This window comes from Protopterus annectens, chromosome 4.part0 (genome assembly GCF_019279795.1).
Source record: "Protopterus annectens isolate FY-2018-M chromosome 4.part0, PAN1.0, whole genome shotgun sequence".
In the NCBI taxonomy this organism is placed as follows: Eukaryota; Metazoa; Chordata; order Ceratodontiformes; family Protopteridae; genus Protopterus; species Protopterus annectens.
In genome coordinates, this window is record NC_056733.1 from 1,548,850,775 (window position 1) to 1,548,872,522 (window position 21,748).

The following is a 21,748-nucleotide window of genomic DNA, read 5'->3' on the forward strand; positions in this document are numbered from 1 at the left end:
ATATTTATATATATAAAGGTTAATACATACATGCACACACACACACACACACACACACACATATATATATATATATATATATATATATATATATATATATATATATATATATATATACGTATACATAAATATACAGAAATATATGACAGCTACAAAGACATGTCAATCAGTGGGTCATGCTGCTGCACACTGGAATTCTACATCTGGAAACTCAGTCACTGGAAGTATTCCTTAAAATGGAGAACAATGACATCGGTGCTCTAACAGATACCTGGATAAAGGCAGCAGGAAGCACCCCTGCAGTACCAGCCTATATGTAATTCCACAACATTTGGCTACAGAATGTGGACCAAAGCTGAAAAGGTGGTGGTATTTTCATATTCATAAAGGATGCACACACCTCCAGAGTGGTAACCATCATTATGCATTACAGATCCTGCAGCTATAGCTGACATTGGTTAAGACAGTGGTTCAGGATGTAGCCTGTGATAGGTCCCCATACATTTCACAAGACTCACACTCTATGTCCATAAACACCCTGGAGAATATTAGTGTCCAACCTAACACTCTCATTCTGGTTGACTTCAACTACTCCACCATTAAGTGGGAAAGCTACTCATGTACCGATGCACATGGCCATCACATCGACCTGGTCCTTCCTAACATGGGCAACTATTGCTCTAGATGAATAGTCAACACCTCACTTATATCTGAACACAAAGTAATCACCTTTGGAAGTCCACAGCCATCCTACCCCCACTGGACAGAAAGCTAGCTATGGCCTCATAAAAGCAGAGGTGGCTAACCTCATGGCAGACATGCAAATGGAGACTAGTTGCATGACAGCTGAAACAAATAACAATGTACTATGAACACGTACACAAATGCATGGATACTGCCTTACCCAATTCAACCAGGACTCTCACCTCCAATAAAAGGAAGCTGATCTGGTGGTCCCCTGCCATAAAGAAACTGTACACTAGAAGGAGGGAACCAATGTGGAATAAGTTGAAGTCCCAAGACAGGAAATAAACCTTTATCAGCCTCAATGAATAGTTCAGATCCCTCATCAAATTCTACAAAGTTAGCTGTGAGAACAGACTTGGAGCACATAGTACAGACAACCACAAGGCCTCATACAGTTATGTAAAGAATCTCCATGGCAATACCAGGAACTGTTCTGAGCAACTAAACAACGGTACCTCCCAGACTGAGCCACCAAATAATGCCAATATACTGGCTGGCATCTTGAGTGCAAACAATACCCCTCACTCCCAATCCCAAAAGACCAATCACAATACCAGTTCACCACCATGCACCCAGTATTACAGCAGCACAGGTTACAACACCACTCTCCAAGGCCAAGAATTCATCTTCTATGGGACCTGAGAATATCACTGGCTGTATTCTACATGAACTACAGAGTGACCTGGCACCTTACCTGTGTGCCCTGTTAAAGCACAACCTCACCTCAGGCTTTGCCCCTATTGAATTGTGCATTGCTGCAGACACGCTCCACCACAAACGAGGTGTAACTACAGACCCTGAGAAATACGGCCCCAACTGCCTGACAAGTCTGTTATGTGAAGATACAGAATGCATCATCATGGATATGAGAATCTGCAGACTCAGGATCCCACACAGTTTACGTTTGTGAAGGGTAGGTCAAACCTGCTTATTAAACTTGATCAACCTCTTGCCATCAGTCACCTGAGCTGTGGATGAAGGCAAGATGACACCTACAGCCTACGTTGATCTTGCCAAAGACTTTCATAATATTCCCCACTCACTAAGCTCAGAATCAACCTCTATATCACTTGGTGGGAACAGAGGCACAAACACAAGGGTAGATTGGACATACTGTTGTCATACATTGAGACAGTTGCAGATATCACTGGGTTTGTTGTAACATCTTTGATGAGGACTCTGATGTTGGGAATACCAATAGATGTGAGTAATTACTGACTGCATTCCCCAGAATCCACAACTGATATACCAAGGACACCAACTGTGAGGTGAACACACAAAACATGACAGGCAGACATGTGGCCAGTCTGTGGACAGTGTGCCAGTAGAGAGGTATGTCAGAGACATATCATTGTGAGTCATGACGTCACACAGTAAATGCATGTCCACACAAACCCTGTCAAGCTATCAAACCACCATGTGTATAAGAGCACTGATGACATAGAATCTGTTCACAAATGTAGGGATATGTCCCCCATGTTGGTTGGCTGTCTCCACATGTCCTGTCCTGTGATGTATTGCAAACCATTGTATGTGAATCTGTAGGCCACCACCTCTGTAATGTCCCTCACACAGGCAAGGAAATGGGGCAAGGCACACATTAAGGAATGTCCCATATGTCTGAACTAGCAGCAGTGTCCAGGCCCACAGCACAATATAATGTGGGCACCTACATAGTGGTATAGCCGTAACAATACCTGACATCTGTACATCTGTACAGAGGACCGACAGAAAGTAGATATCCTACAGGTTATGTATTAGGATTAATGCATTGAAAGATACACATCTGAAACTGAAAGGTATGCCATTACTACATGGCAGCAGTCTAATGACATGTCCAAAGAATATAGTAGTCTACAGTTAATATCAACATTTCAGATCAATATCCAATAGGAGATACATATAAACATACAGCTCAAACACATAGCATCAGATACTCAGTACTCAGAGTCCAGCTTTGCATGCAGGGGTGTATGGTTCCAGTACTACAATCTGCAATCTACTCTTAATTGAAAAAGCACTGTTAAAAGTACTAACGTAATGATACCATATGTGTTAAACTATTTCTGTCAACCAGTGCACTGTAGCTGGTGTAACATGCAAGTGTGACTGCATATAACTTGGGATACTACCCATGTATGAAACAAATCCAAAGAGAACAAATTGTGGAACTACCCATGTATAGCCAGGTGTCCAATACAGTATACTCACACCCCTCACTACTGTAATGACAGCACATAGAAGCATTTTATGTACAGAGAATTAAATTTAATTAAAAGTAAAATTAATTAAATTTTATCAGTCTGGAATGTGATCAGTGGTTACCAAGGCTAGGCTATGCTTAGCAGATGTAACCATTCCTTAAATGTAAATGCTAAGCAGATTTGCGCACTGGTAAGTGAAGTCTACACAGAGTAAGTGCCTATACATTTAACCATACATTAGCACTGCTTACCATTGGGCAAACCCACGCAAACCCACTTAAAGCTGCTTAAAACTGCCTTAATCACTCTGTATCCAACAGTCCTTGTTCTGCCTAGTAACAACATACACAGCACTTGCAGGGTTTGAACCCAATACCTTGCATACCATAGCCACAGCAATTTATCACTAAGGTATCTGAGCTATGGATAGCTTCAATGTTTTGTCAAACATATCATGCAGCACAGTCTTTTAACAGTAGGGAAAATGTATTCATATATGTATATGTGTGTATGTACATATATCTATCTCTCTCTCTCTCTCTCTCTATATATATATATATATATATATATATATATATATACATATATATATTCTTCCCCTTTATAAGCTCAAAATACTACATGGTCGAAATGCAGTATCTCGAGACTATAAAGGCGAAAGACCGGAACCTCGAAAGCCGAGAAGCGCGAAATTCAAAAGGTGGAAAAGTGACTGACGGCAATGCAAAACAAACACAAGTATCTTTTACTGCAGAGTATTACATATGTTTATTGAAATACAGCTTGTAGACGATGATTACACTGCCCCAGGTTCAACTGGTGAAATTTATGTGACTGTCTCGTCGCAGAAAGGAGCTCCGGTGCTATTGCTAGATGGCTATGTGTTACACAGAGAGAAGATCTACAGACACAAGACATACTGGTGCTGTAAATGGAAACGTGGTGAAAAATGTAAAGGTAGGGCCATTTCTATGAGTGTGTCCAATGGGGAAAAGCTGTTGAAGTCAGTGAGGCATATGCATCCTGGAGACCCTGTTGAAGTTGAGCAGTACAGAGTATGCCATACATTAAAGGTGAAGGCGAGGAATTCCAGAGATACTCCATGTTTGTTAGTTGACAATGTGTTGGCATCAACTTCTACTGTGATTGCTCCCAGTTTGCCTGCTAGTAAAACACTAGTGCAGCAGGTGGGAAGGATGCGACATAAGGTATCAAAATGTTGTAGTAGTCACATTGCAAAGTTGCAAGATATAGATGTGAATGAGTTTGCAACTAAGTCTGGAGTATTTCTCAGTAAGATTATAGTAGATACTGTCACAGATACAGCAGTGGTGGGTGGTGTTTTCCACTAAGCAAAATTTGCTTGATCTAAGCACTGTCACTATTTGGCTTGTTGATGGTACATTCTTTTATAAAGGGATACTGTGCCGGCAGTTGTACAGTATCCAAGGGGTGATTAGATACGGCGGGTTCCATAAGAGTGTGCCGATATTGTATTGTATAATGAATAAGAAGTCACTTAAATCATATAATTTCATGTGGAGTTGTGTGTTGCGCTTAATGGATGAACATGGGGTGTGCAGGGGGGCTTGCCCCCCTGCATAAAAGAAGATTTATTGTTTTTTGGATTTTTTTCGAATGCACTTTAACGAAAGCCCTTTTTTGGTGAAAGCACTTTCGTTAAAGTGTGTTTGGTTATTGAGGATTTGGACTATTGAACTTTCATTCAATAGCCCTAGATCCATATATATCTATATATATATATATATATGTATATATATGTATATATATATATATATATATATATATATATATATATATATATATATATATATATATATGGGTCCATTACATAATCTCGAAATTTTGAAATAACGAATTTCAAAATCTCGAGACTATATAGCCGAAAGCCCTAAATACCAAAAGACCAGAAGCGTGAAATTTAAAATCCCGGTGTTTAGAGATATTGAAGTTGCACTTCTGGTGTTGCAGTATGTGGATGGATAGGTGGAATTCAGGTAAGGATCTATGTGTAAGTGTGTTGGTTAGGGGCTTTAGTGTGTGCTAGTGTGTGTTGTGACTGTGAATTGTGTGTCTGAAAGACTGTAAAATGTGTGGGTGTGAGCTTCCCTTGTGCTTCTGTGCGATCTCAGAGTTAGTATATTTAAGTAGGGGGGGTGGGGGGTGCATGATGATATGCTTGATTGTGGGGGATGTTGTGTGTATGGGAGTGCTGTATGTGTGTTGTACATTCGGGATTTCGAATTTCACGCTTCTGGTCTTTCAGCATTTAGGGCTTTCCGCTATATAGTCTTGAGATTTTTAAATTTGGTAATTCAAACTTTTGAGATTATGTAGTGAACCCATATATATATATATATATATATATATATATATATATATATATATATATATATATATATATATATATATATATATATATATATATATATATATATAGATACACACACACACACACAGACACACACACACACACACACACACATATCTATCTATCTATATATCTATATATTTGAATATGTATATGTATATATACATACATATATATATATATATATATATATATATATATATATATACATATATATATATATATATATATATATATATATATATATATATATATATATATATATATATATATATATATGTGTGTGTATGTAGTGCATTTGGACATTGGATCCACACTCTGAACCTCTCCCTGCAAAACCTCTGACCAAAGGCAGTGTAAATGAGAGTGAAGAGGCCCAAACTAGGGACCTCTTGTAATTATTGCCCTTGTCCCTTCCTCCACAGCTGAACTGTTCTGCCTTGCAACAAAATAATCAGCCCTTGCAAGGCTTGAATATAGAACCCTGCACATGCTAAGCCATCTCAGCTGTAAGATGATTTCTCTAACATATCATGCAGAACAGTCAGTCTACCATAGGCAATGTACTATGTGGAATCACTAAACACTCTAATGATACATACACACACACACACACACACACACACACACACACTCGCATGCACACACACACACACACACACACACACACACACACACACACACACACACACACACACACACACACACACAAACACACACACACACACACACACATATATATATATATATATATATATATATATATATATATACATATATGCAAATATACAAATACTTCTAGATATATAAAGAGAGCATATATAGAGGGTGCACAGAATATCAAACAGTCATTATTCCATTTGCCACCTTTTCAAATGGCCAAAGTCTGATTCCTTCCTAAAATGAGAATTATTGCATGAAACATATACCCACGCACAATGCAAAGGACATGACACCACATATTTTGCATACATATGAATGTTTATTTGTGTACTATTTCAGTTTGTTATGCCATTTCTTACAGCATTTATGTGTTTGAAATACATAATAACTGATTAATGCAACTCTCAAAGAAAACATATGATACAGTAATCTGCAAAAATTAAGATACATTGCTGTCTAGGCTAAAGCCTTCAAGTAGTGCAACAGTAAAAAACACACTTGCCTTGAAGACAAGAATCAATCAACACTTAATTACAGATGTAGCAAAACAGCCTCCAATTACACGCTGTAGTCAACTCCCTAGGGGAAAAGTATCAATTGTCACAATGTAAATATATCCATTAAATAACAATGCTTAACTTAAAACTGTACTATCACATTAACAAACAGAACTGTGTGCAAAACAATAAGCTCTAGTCCACCACTGTCCCCATGGGGAAAAGTATGAAAATGTACAGCCATAGACTTTTATGTTTCTTATTACTGATATTCTTCACATGTTCTAACAGCCTAGGTTAAAAACATGTAATATCCCTCCCCCATAAAATGTCCTACAAGGGCATATAACAGTGTTCTCTATGCACTGACTGTACAGGGTCACACATGTTGTCCAGCTGTAGCCCTCATATATATGGAACCTACCCCATAACTTGAGTGAGAGTCCACAACATCATTGGAATGACAGCAGGAATGTCAGCACTAAATAATGATAGACCATACCTATCAACCTCTTACTGCATTACATCTGAACAACGCCTGGTATATAAGTGGAAGACAGAGGCTGAAACACAGGGCCATATTTGAAATATTAATTGCATACACTGTGAAAGTTGCTGGTATTAGAGGATTAGTTGCAACATACCCTTAATGAAGAATATGAAGTCAGAAACACAAATGGTTGTTGCCATGTACTGATAGCAATCAACAGAGAGAATGCCACTGATTTGTCAAGGACAAGACCCGTGTGGAGAACAGACAAAACATAACAGCCAATCTTCTGGCCATCATGTGGATAGCCCCACAGTTGAGAGCTATGCAGACAGACTGCATTTCATGCAAATTTAGCGTGTACACACAAACCTGGTACAACTAGCATTATTCAATGCATATAACAGCAATACTCACACACTGTCCCTAGGCCTCAAACCTTATACAGACATGTACTTGGCCTGTGTCCACAAGTCTTGCTGTAAGAGGTACTCCTACCTGCTGTCTGTAACACTGCTGCCCCCACACATGAAGGATGTCTTCCATACAGGCAAGGTAAAGGGACAATGCTGACATGATGTAGTTATTTGTAGTAGTGGGTTGCTATGACATCGGCTATTGGAATAACTACACAGCTGCCTGCATGCAATTAGCAAGTGGGGAACAGCAATTGGTGCAGAGGCCATCACTTGAACATGAGCATCACCCACAAAAGCCATGCTGCAACCTATTCAAACCAGCTCAATCCCAGTAGTGGAGAGAGACAAAAAAAAAGTAGAATCAACATAAACAAAACCTAAAAAAAAATAAGAAAAAAGAAGACAACTTGTACACAGAAGGAACATAAAAATAAACCAGGTATGTGAAACATGTAAGCATGTAATTGAATGTAGTACGTTGTCTGTAATAATGGGATAGATAATTATAAAAGATGTATATGTGCCATCAATACTTGCTGTAATTATGTCCTGCTGAACAAATGCTATAGACATAGCATCTGGCTCTGTCTGCAGTGGGCCATACCTGTAAACTATGCAGATCTTCACAGAATGTCAAGATTTAGCCATCCTAGTGTTTGTTCTGTTCCCCCAAACATCTTTATTAGTCTGGCAAATAGCTGGAGATGGAAGTAATGAAGTAATGGCAGACACATGAGTTTCAGACTCCACCACCTTCAGAACAGTCATGGTAATGTGAAATGTATCATGCTACAAACTTCATAGGTTTGTAATAGGCATATCTATGATCTGTCCCTATATACCCCCCTAATGTTATGCTTTGTCCACATGTGATGCTCTAAGGGGTGGATAGGTCAGGTCACAGCTGAGGAGCCTGACACACCCTGAGAAAGGACAGCTCACATATGGCAACCACTAGAGTGTCTGTCAAACAGTTGTGTCTGTGCCACTGCTAGGCCAGTTAATGGGATGTTGCCCATATCCATATGTTACCTGTGAATATGAGTATTATACATGTTTGTATTGTACATCTAGGCTACCTATACTGGGCATGAGCATAGTAAAGCACTGTTGCAGATGTGTGTGTGCTAAACTGCATGTGATATATTGTATTAATAACATTCAACTGTACAGTGATCTGCTGGACAATGTTCAAAGTTATGACAGATATCTGTAGTCACATACACATATACTTGTGTTATGTCAGTTATAGTAATACTTTATCAACATTGATTTCCCTGTTTTGTGACTCAGTGATGTGGACCAATGGCCAGAAGTCCAGGTATAACACATTGAGACTTATGATTGTGCTGCAAGACTGTAAATACAGTGTGCCATACTGACACAGAACATAAATGTATACCGGGTATCCCCTGAGCATGTGTATGTATACGTATGTTCAGCTGAAAGGCACAGAAGTAATAACATGGGTCACAAGTAGTCCGGAAAATAGGATGTGCATGTTGCACATGTGTGTAATATCACTGTCACTGCATATAACCAAATAAAATGGGTACTGCTACTGATTGTTGCATTGCCATGACACTGATATGGGTACTACACTAGGCATGCCTATCAGGTAGTAATCAGAGAAGTGTACAACTGTATTATGACCCACTGTCCATGCCTACCACTGACAGATATATCAACACCCATATACACTGGATATCAAAGTGTACATACCCCTGTTGGAATGCCAGGTCTGTGTGCCGTATGCCAATGAGACCACAGAAAGTCATGTCAAAATGTTTCTCACCTCACATGTGACCCCTAAGCTGTACAATTCTATTGAAAAAGAAACAAAGCTGTTTCATGGAAGGTGAGCAACCATTGCCAAGTGAAGATGTGATATGATGTTAGAGTACAAACCAAGACTAATGGATGCTGTAATCATCTCAGCAGGTGTTTACACAACATAGTGTAAGGGTGTGCACACACATTCAACTGGCTTAATGTACTGAGTATTAATTCCCATATGTTTTCACAAGACAGGTTGTTATGTTCACTATTGAACTGAGCAGGCTATAGGTCACATCACAGGTGGGGATTGTGTTGACATGTGCTTTTGTGGGGTCATGTTTCAATTGCACAAATACCATGCATTGTAAAAGGGTTGTGTACACTTTATATCCACTGCAGCTATATGGAATTAGCAGTACCTGACCTGTACAACCAGCCTCAACCAATGATAGAGTAATCCCCCTTGGTGGACATCAGCAAGACACAAAGCACATAACTGGTTGCTATAGTGGCTGTACAGGGACACATAGGTGCAGACCACAACTTGGTAGCAAGTGCACCTCTATCTGAGCAAGCATGTAGGTTCACAGGTGACTTCCTGTAAGGCTGACTATGACTAAAAATCAGACATATCCAAGCCACCAAGGCCAATTACAGCCATGTCTCTACATATGTACACAGTCTCAGAGGCAGTAACACAAGTCAACCTGCACTGGGGGTAAAGCACACTTCATACACACATGCCATGGATACAGGCAACCTGCATCAGGCAGGATAGGTGGGAACAGTGGCACCCTGTCCACAACATTTGTACAGGGGGATATGCATATCAACCACACTCCTGCCTGCATCAGAGGTGAGCATGTACATAATGCCAACTGATGGCAAAAACAGCAAGTCATGATGGGGCATGAGAACATCACAATCTGACTCCTACATGAACTCAGGCATGTGCTCACAGCCCCATCACACATTACAGTCAAACATAGACTTGCCACCATCCACACGCCATCCACATGGAAGATGGCCACTGTCGTCCCTCTACACAGAAATGAATGGAGAATAGTGGATTATGCCATTAAGTGTCCAACATTGGGGGAACTGGACAAGTCAGGACCAGGAGTGTAATGCAAGATGTCAAAGCTATGATAGCTTACAGTATTATGCTATAGTATGGATTATTTGCAAGTAATATCTACTGTTGATGTGCATGTTTACAACCATATGTGATCCTGTGACATTTTTTCCTGTTTATTGCTTCCAGGTACAATTACCCAGGAACATTTGCCAGCATTCACGAACCTTGAGAATTACGCAATTATCCATTTCATCATCCAGCATCATGGCATACTATTTGGCCATAGAGCCTAGGATCTGCAGGAGAGGACTGCCCTGTTGAACGAGCTCGTCCACAGGGTAAACAATGTCGGCCTGCACAATCAAAATTATGAGCAGGTACTGCATCATTGCACTGATCTAATCCGCCAAACCAGTCAGTATGATGCTGCTGTTAGGAGGGACCAGCTAGCCACAGGTGGGAGTCATGCCATCCAGCCCCCACTGACACATGCTGAGGAGCTTCTCACCAGCCTTGGGGCACCCGCCTGCCAGACCAGCCAGCAGGCTTTAGACAGCATTGAGGAGGTGGGTGCCACCCATATAATGGATGAGGAGAGTGCAGGTAAGGCCTCAGAGCACATTACTAGACCACTGTTGCTTATCCATTTTTTTCTGTAAAGTATCTAAATGCATATGTCAGATAAGATAGTCTGTTGCTGGAGTAATGAACAGATGTGCATAATCCTTAGTATCGTGGGTTTGTACTGTCTATGTACTGAAATGCTGCTTCCACCCTGTACCAATGCCACAGGTGTGGCTACTGGCATTACTTCTCTCACACAACTATTTAGGTCCCTCTGGTGTACAACTGGGGCAGCAGCCTGTAGCTGGTGAGTATGGAGTTGTTTTGTTCAAGTTTGCCAATACACCGGCCATGTTATGGTGATGCTATTCACCATGCACACATTTAACACACCTACCCATAATGCATGCTGTACATGTTCATTTTTGTTGGTGTTAACTGCACTACATCACAATGGTCACCATGGTGGCATATCTGAAGGGTATGTAAGATTCCTGCATTATAACTAACAACCTGTCAGTTTAAGATGTGTGAACAGAGATGAAAATAATGGTGGGACAAATGGCCTACAGTAGGGACATCCCTGAAATATTACCCTTATACAGTTGACACAAGTGTATACACCACTATTACAATGGCAACTGTTCCTGATATAAACAATGGCAGACCACAATACCACATTCCTCACCTTTTGCAACCTGTAATGTGATCCTAACATGAGCAAGTAATGTATGATATGGAATCCTATGTTAGAACAACAAATATGGGGAATACAAACCTTACCAAATACTGGAAGCATATGTGTGCAAAAATAACATATTGTGGAAGCAGTTTGTGATGTACTGACAGAATTCACTTTTCTTGATACACACCTGCCATCAAGTACAGGGCCTCAATGTCACACCAAGTAATGGTCTGCTGTCCAAGAAATATGTCCATGACATTTGCCCACTCACCTGCAACAAAGGTAGCCGTGGCTTGCACACATCTTACAAACCATGAAATGGATCCCATATCTGAAAGGTAGCACTCAGGAGTGGGAAAAGTAGCCTTACCTCACCATTGTATATACCATGGCAAAAAGTGCAGACAGTCATCTATGTGTGTATGAACTATGGGACAAAATTGATATAGAAAATAAACAGATGCACATCCAGAACAGATGACAAAACATGTTGCAAACTGGTCATGGAGGCTGCCCAAAAACATGCAGCAACACTGAGGGACTTGCAAGAATGTCTAGCAAGTACTGCCTGTGCAGTACCTGTGTCAACAATCACCTGGATTCTGCATAAGTGTGACCTATGGGTTAGGGTAATAAGGCAGAAGAATTGTCCCGCATAAAACATCATCCAGGGCTCTATACAGGTAGCATCAGCATAACATCAAGTCTCCCAAAGGCATGTGTTGCAATGTGCAATAGTGTCATGAGACCAAGGCTCAATCCTACAGATAGTATTCATAAAGATACTTATGGTGCACAAGCAACACCTCACTCCACCTCAGGGCCACCATCCCCAATTTTCAGCTTGCTGGTGTCAGTGTACACCTTTAGGGTTGCTGTTCATTAGCCGGAACAAGGCCAGTAGACATGGTGGCTGAAATTTGGAACACTGCAAAATATCCCTCATGTGTCACCCATAGTTGTCTGGCATCTGCAATAAGGCTGAGGATGGGTGGGGTGTCAACTTGAAACACAACAGTGAACATTAAGCATACATCCATAGCTTGTAAAGAATGGCTGTATCTGAACACAGTCAAGGTTATGAATTCTGCCAGATAACAGAAATAGTGAAGCCACTGTGTGACCTCCAAGGGCTGTGCACATGAGTTGATCTTGCAATCTGGCAGAGTTGGGGAACTTTGTAGGGCAGAGTGACCAAATAATGGCAAGTGAAGATGGGTCTTGCTAGTACACCCCTTCCAGGAATAGTGACTGCTGTAGTTCACTTAACAGGTACTTCAACAAACCATCATGTTAAGGGTGTGCACACTAATGCAACATACATATTGTATGCATCTCATTCAACATCTGCATGACTAACACATTTGTTTGATACTACATTGGACTGCACAGGTCATATGTCACTTCACAGTAACCTCTAACAATGGAACTACCATATCCCCAGACACTACAACTCGACTCTTAGGTATCACAATAGACCACTACCTTAACTATGATGATCATATTAATACTGCTATAAAGTCAGTCAACAGAAAACTAGGCTCCCTTTATAGAATCAAAACCTTGCTCAAACCATTGGCCAGAACTACCCTTGCCCAAACCCACCTTATCTCTACCCTGTTTTATGCCTCTGCCATTTATACCAACCTATCTAAAAACAACCTGAGTAAACTTGCAACCAGTTATAATAACATTGCCAGATTCGCCACAGACGCCCCTTTTAGAACCCATCACTGTCACAACCTCAAACAGCTGGGATGGCTAGAACTGCAGAACCAACATCATTATCAACAACTTACTATCACCCAAAATATTCTCTACCACCATATGAATACCCCAGTCCTCTCTAGTCTGATTACTCCATACAAGAATCTAGAAACACTACGCTCAGCTAATAAGCTACTAGTTTCCACTACTAAATGTAATAACAAGGCTGGGGACTCAATATTCTCTAACACAGTGGGAAAAACCTGGAACCAACTTCCTAATGAACTGTCTTCTCTTTCTTCTGCATTGCTCTTCAAAAAAATATCTCAAGGAATACCTCATAACACACTGGCTATGCCCTTGCTCTAACCCTGACTAACATCTCATTCGCTATCTCCCACTCCCTTCACTCATCCCTTTTATTCTGTCCTACGATGTTTATTTGGTTTAACTAAAAATGCCAACCACTACCTAAGTATTAAAGGAGACTTCCTCTCAGCTCTATTAAATGAGTGACTTACTCTAGAAGTACTTACCTTCTACTTAGCTGTAAGCATAAGTATGCATGTCTGTACCCAAGCCTCTGATGTAAAATAACTAATCGTGCTTATTTTTTATTTTTCATATTATATGTTATCTTAAGCTTTTTTTTCTCTTGCCGACTCTGTACACTTTTTTATGTCTGGTCTAAATGAATTTTAATGTCACTTCCTGCTATTGCATATATTGTATGTTATGATACTATTGCATTTATTGTATGATTGCATATATCAGAGCTTTTCTCCGCGGGCCTCTACTGAAAATGGGCATATATCCAGTTAGACTAGCCCGGTCAACAAATGTAAAATAAAAAAAATAAATAAATAAAATAAATATCAGGTGTGTGTAATGTTAACAAATGTAGTAATGTGGCCCCATTGCATATCATAGAAGAGGCTGGCATGTCAACAAGGGTGTGTATACTCCTCATACCCACGTTAAACTTTGAAGTTTGTCACTGTAACCGGATTTCATTGCACATACATGGACTGCTGATGAGGAGATCTGCAAATCAAAGGCCAGGCATTAATTATTGACATCAGTCCTCATATCATCCCAGGTAGATGTCAGACAAACACATAGGGGCTGTGAGCAACAGAGCAAACATAACTGCCACACATATAAAAATTCAGCATTGGTATGTACACTTGTGAGGTATGATGCACAGTACATGCCAGTGTGCTGTACAGGTGCACAGCAATATTGTGTACATGGGTGCAGTGTGTTCCAGAGGATGGGGCATCACCTACTAACACAACTCCTGCATCACAGAGATGTATAATGTTGATAACAAGGATTGAGTATGGCTGCAGTACATGCTGAGTGCCATATGTCATGCATGTTGACTGTTGGGTAATGATAGGTCTGTGTAATATCTTTGTGATACCTCACCTGTAAGAGTGTGTGTGTGTGAGTGTGTGTGTGTGTGTGTGTGCGTGTGTGCGTGTGTGCGTGTGTGCGTGTGTGTGTGTGTGTGTGTGTGTGTGTGTGTGTGTGTGTGTGTGTAGAAGTAGACCATAATGTACAGGTCTTAATTTCCATTTCTTTTCTGCCCCTCACAGGTGGGGAGGTGGGTCAGGGTCCCTCCTGCAGGCAAACTGATGTTAGTGTCCATACAGACTCTGACAATGATGGTAGGCATAGTGAGGCACAGGCAGAGTTATCAGGGACTGAATCTGTGCCATTGCTTGACATCCCACTTTTTTATCTACCCCATCCCTGTACAGCCACAATGGCCATACATACTCCATCACCAGTGGCCATAGATGAGGGACAGTTGTCAGGTAGTGGCATGGGACAGGACAGTGTGGTGACTATGGCAAGTGTGTCTATTCACAACAGCCATACCCAGATGACCGGCATGCTCCCACACAGTCAGATGTACATGGGTGCTCATAGGAGGGCTGCTGGCCATCATCCCCCTGGCAGAAGTGCCACAGCAGGTGTCACTAGACACATGTTTTGGGCCATCATGGAGGCACAGGCATGTATGGAGTGTTACACCAGAGATAGTCTGCGGCTGCAGAGAGCTACTCTTCCTGCTGTACATGACTACATCCATGATCTTGCAGATGCCCACCGTTATTTAGAAGAGGTCATGGATAGATGGTTGGGTGAGATTGTGGGAATCCTTGACCATGTGGTGTCTGTGGTAGAGCATGTGGTCGGAGTAGGGTGCTTGCCACATGGACGTAGGTCAGCAACACCAATAGGTGGAGGTCTATGTGGACATGCAACATCTCACGGCCACTCCTGTAGTGGCAGTATCAGCACCAGCACTGCAGGAGGGTGCTGTAGACACCACAACACAGCAGGCCATGTGCACATTGTTCTGGCCAGTTCTAACAGGGACACGGATCCAGCGGACAATTCTCATTGTCAGGAGAGAGTACCATATCTGTGCTTCTGCCTGGTAGCACCCGTGCAACCTCTGGCAGGCACAGTTCCCATGTCCATAGCTGGACACGGTGGACTGTACACCCTGCCATGTATGGTAGACAGCTGTCCAACATACACCTGTATAGTGCAGCCACATGGCATAACTGTGTGCATACACACACACACACACACACACACACACACACACACACACACACACACACACACACACACAGACACACACACACAGACACACACACACACACACACACACACACACACATCACCAACACAGCTAGAGCACCTCCATACCTACACACACCACAGCTGCACAGGCCATTTAATAAAGGACCCCCTAACCCACACATATGATTTCAATGTAATGGCTCAGCCTAAGCCTCTGGAAAACCTACACCACACCCTGTGCATATGATGATACCTGTGCCACATGCCTGTCATCCATGCCATCAATGCAGGAACATGCTAATATGGTTCTGATGCACATGGTGAATGTACTAAAGTGTAGCAATGTAATGCTGTTTAACGTGTTGTCAGCTGGAATGTTTAATGCTTACAAGTCAGGGTGTGTAGCTGTCCAGCCATGATGCATTATAGCTGTTATTAACACTGATTGATTGTGGTCTCCATAATGTATTCCATTTGCGTTCTAGGTGTGTCAGGAGGATGATGGTCTGCTGTCCTTTCCTGCAAGGAGTGAGGCACTGTGATGACACATTGACTGTGTCATATCCTGGGTACAGCTGAACACAAATAACAGGTCTATATAACAGTTACTGTATGTGCCAGATGGCGGATAGGTCTTAGGGGTATATACAGGTGAGTGCATGCTGGCTGATATAAGCAGCTCTTCTACAGTGGATAATGGTAAGTGTACTGGGTGGCACACACCAAATGTTTGTGAATAACACACACACACACACAGAGGCTTTTGTGTTGATGCAATATACAGAAAATACTGTTCACATGGATGTACTTCATTTTGAAGAGAACTCATTTTGGCCTATGTAATTCCACTAAGACCAAATTGCCAAAGCATCACATCAGTAAATAATCAGTCCATCAGTTTAATGTCATTGAAAATGGCATTGGCAGCATATATGTCCTCTGCCCCAATGTAGTGCAATCCTGGAGTTGGTAAACATAGATGTGCTGGTGTGGGGGGCACAGTCCCTCACTTTGGAGGGTGTGTGGTGGCGTAGAACCACACATAGTGTGATTAACAACTACTTAACCTCTTAAGAAAAAGTGGACAGTATAACAGCGCACTAAGAGGGTGGATATGCACAGCGATAATCCCAATGTGGGTGGCTGTGCCCACAACAACCACACCCAACTATATATACTAACTCCAGTATCACTGTACAGCTGTGCAGTGGAGAAGAGGGCATTTACGCATCCACTACTAGTTTAGATGGTTCATAGGTTCATAGGTTGGTACTAGGCTATCGGCCCTAGGGCCTAAACAAGCCTAGCCATAACAATTCCCTGGCTATTTCTTCCCACACTATTTATTTCCCTGGACCCCTGTCTAGCAGGGAGACTGACGTTATCCCCTGGGTGAATTTCCTTTCTCCCATCCAATTGTCAAGGTTCCTTTTGAAGAGGGCCAAAGAGGTGCTCTGCTTGACATGTATGGGCAGTCTATTTCAGAGTCTGGGGAGTCTCTGGGTCAGAAACCTATCCCTCCAGCATGGTTTGTTTATTGTGATGACAAGGTTTAGATCCCTGGAGCATGTGGCTCTGAGGGATTGGGATTTCTTTAAGTGTAACATGTCCAACAGCTCTGGATTTGACATGGCCTTGTATGTTAAGCAGAGATCGCCTCAGAGTAGATGATATGTGACAGAGTATAGCTAGAGTTTTTTAAGGCAGTCAGCATAGGGCATCTACTTTAGGCCTGTGATTCTTTTAGTGAGGTATTTCTGTGGCCTTTCCAGTTGTTGCAGATGTCTTGAGAGGTACATATCAAATGTAGCATTGTATTCTATAATGGGTCTAATGAGGGATGAGTACAGCGGGACAATGACCTCCTTTTTTCTGGATGAAAAGCCTAAGTAATGAGGTGTGCCACATATAAGGATTTCCTGACTGTTGTGGCGATGTGGTTATTGAAGGTGAGACCACTGTCCACCTGTGTCCCTAAGTCTCTTATCACACTTTCGGTGTTTAGTGTACTGCCATCCATATGGTAATTCATGGGTACATGTTTTTTCCCAAAGGGGATAACTATAACTTTCTTGGCATTGATCTTGAATCCATGGCTCTGGCACTAAGCATCTGTTTCTGTAAGGCCCTTTTGTAGAGTATCGACATCATTTGGGGATTCAATAATGGCTCCCAGTTCGCAGTCATCTGCAAATTTTGTTAGCCAGAGTCCCATAGTGCTGGCCTGTACTTCACATTTGTCAGCAGACCATCTATCAACTGATGCCACTTGAGTGATTCCCAGGATGACAGTTAAATTCAACATCCACTCATCTGTTTTTCTCTTGAAGAGGGCCAGTGAGGTGCTCCAATTGACAAGTATGCAACATATATTGCATAACATAGCCAGTGTCTGTGTTAAGGACCTGTACCCAAACATGTTCTGTTGACTGTGGTAGTCTGGTTGAGGTATGCATGGCATGTGGTGCATACAGAGTGGGGTTTCCTAGCTGTGGCATTCACAACACAGATGGGCAGACATGTCAGTGTCAGTCAATCAGAGATTGCCTGTAAGCAGCCAGGATGAATACCTGACATCTGCACATCTGTACAGAGAGAAAGTAGCCAACAGGTTATGCATTAGGATGAATGTTTTGACAGATAGACGTCTGAAACTGATAGGTATGCCATTACTACATGACAGCAGTCCTCAATGACATGTCCTAAAAACATGGTAGGCTACAGTTAATATCAACATATCAGATCAATATCCAATAGGAGATACTTAAAACATACAGCTCAAACACCAAGAACACGATAGTCAGTACTCATAGTCCAGCTTTGCATGCAGGGGTGTATGGTTAAAGTATGACAATCTGCAATCTACTCTTACTTGGAAAAGCACTGTTGAAAGTAGTAACATAATGATACAATACATGCAAGTGTGATAACATATAACCTGGGATACTACCCAAGTATGAAACACATACAAAGATAGAGGATTGTGGTACTACCCATGTATACTCAGGTGTCCCATACAGTATACTCACACCCCCTTGTTACTGTAATGACAGCACATAGAAGCATGTTATGTACATAGAATTAAATACACATTAAAGATGTCATTACCCTGCTATTTGATCAGACTGGAATGTGATCAGTGGTTACTAGGGCTGAGCTATGCTTAGCAGGTGTAAGCATTGCTAAAATATAAATGCTAAGCAGATTTGCGCACTGGTAAGAGAAGCCTACACCATGTAAGTGCCTATTCATTTAACCGTACGTTAGCAGCATTCACCATCAGGCAAACCCATGCAAACCCACTTAAACCTGCTCAAAACTGCCTTAACCACTCTGGGGATTACCTCTGTGGCTATGCTCAACAGGGGCACAGGAAAATAATTTTCTTGGGTGGCTAAAGCCAGGGTATATTTTCGGCTAGGTTTATATAGGCCCTAGGGCCAATAGCCTACTACCAACCTATGAACCTTTATAAACCTATATATGTATCCCACGATCCTTGTTCTGCCTAGCAACAAAATAAACAACAGTTGTAGGTATTGAACCCAGGACCCTCTTGACTATAATCAAGCTACTTAACCACTAAGCCATCTGAACTGCAGAAGTGTCTGTTACTTTTTCAAATATATCATTCAGTACACATACTGAATAATAGTGAACAACTGCTTTGCCTGCTACAATTGTTTACTACTTGTTAGTAAAAATAGTGTTAAATCAGTCATGTTTTTATATCTAAATATACTCATATCAGATAAATATGGTGGGATACGTCTGAGAAAGTATATACAACACTCAGGTTTACACATAACAAGGTATATATATATATATATATATATATATATATATATATATATATATATATATATATATGTGTGTGTGTATATATATATATATATATATATATATATATATGGTTTACTATCATTAATTCGAAAATAAAAACAAATCATGTCTTTATTTTCGGTGTTACATCGAAATGAACATTTCAATCCACCTAACCTCGAAACAAAGGTATTGTCGAAAATGTCGCTCGTGACATTTTCGGCAATACACAGCAAACCCAACCTTCCCATAACCACCTACCTACCTAACCGACACACACAGTTAAGCAGGGGCCCTGCACTTCTGGGGGCTGTGCCCCCACACCCCTAACTTAATATTCAACTCCGAGATCGCACTACAGTGAGGAAAGGGATGTATTTCAACCGCACTGTACCGATCCGCTCATGAGCTTAACGCTGGAATTGCAAATGCACAGTCCATTCGCAATGGCAACGTTCGCTCACATCACCTGCAATATGACGATTCGAACATCTGATGTTTGAATACTTCATAGCCGTGCAAGTGCACGTCGGCATTGTGATGGTAAACCTATATATATATATATATATATATGTATATGTATATATATATATATATATCTATATATATATATATATATATATTTAGATATATATATATATATATATATATATATATATACACACACACACACACACACACACACACATATATATATATATGTATATATATATATATATATATACACTCATATGTAGATATAGATTTTATATATATATATATATATATATATATATGGTATACATCCACTTTGTTGATCACAACTTGTGCGATTTTCATTAGTGCGACAATGTCGTTTAGCATTATGTAAACAAGAATACCACTATGTAGAACCGTACAACAGCAAATGCAATACAGCATTCACTGTTGTAAAGTTCAACATTGTGGTACAGTTTGCACTATAGTGAGGATCAGGAAATGTACCCTTTCACTCACTATAGTACGATCCCGGAGTTTGTATATTAAAGTAGGGTGGGTCTGGAGGCATAGCCATCCACATGGGGATGCAGGGGGGGCTTGCCCCCCTGAAAACATGTTATTTACCATGCAACGCACAGTAATGTTGTTCCCAGAAGTATGGTGACTCTTTGAAAATGTAGAAGTTGACATTTCCAGTCACCACACTTCGATTTTATTTTTGTTTGCTATTTTGATATTCATGGTTGTGGTTCAACATAACCACTATTCGGTGTTGTGCGATCCGGTTAACTGATAGTAAACCTACATATATATATATATATATATATATATATATATATATATATATATATATATATATATATATATATATATAAACATATGCCCATAACATGAAGTGGAGTCATACCTTATTACCATAACTCTCAACCTCTTAGTGCAAGGGAAGGTAATGCAAGTATTGCAGTTATAAATACAGAATATTGCAACAGTAACAAGGGTTGTGACAACATACATGTTGTGAAGGAACGCTCTTCTGAAACTGACATGTATGCCATCAGTTACTGACAGACATCATAAAATCATTATAGAGAAGTACCACACAAATCTCAGTAATGATCCTTTGGAATACAGCAAAAATATGAGCAATAAACGTGGACAGTCTGAAACAATCTGGTCAGTCCAGAGGTATTCACAGAACTCCTAAGTGCAAGACATGTTGACCAAGCCTGACAAAGGGGATGTTTAATGCCATGAAAATGAGGATATATCACAAATATTGGAGTAGATAAGCTCACACAGTTGATGCTTTCATACCCTCTTGTCTGTCCTAACACATATTAACTGGAGGAGCAAAAGTCCTAAGCCCACATACTTCCTACTACTTAGTGCATACATCTTCACAGAGTCCCACTGCTTTGTCAGAAATACACAACACGTATGGTGGCCAGGCAACAGTACATCTGACAAATACATAACATCACACTAGGGTGAATACACTGAACTGCTAAGCATGTCACCAAGCACTGTCTACACTACAGGCAGACTGCCACAACACTAACCCAATTTACCTATAGGGGAATACACATGTAATTGCAAATATAGACAGCACTACAGGCAGGTAACAGCACAGAGTAACAT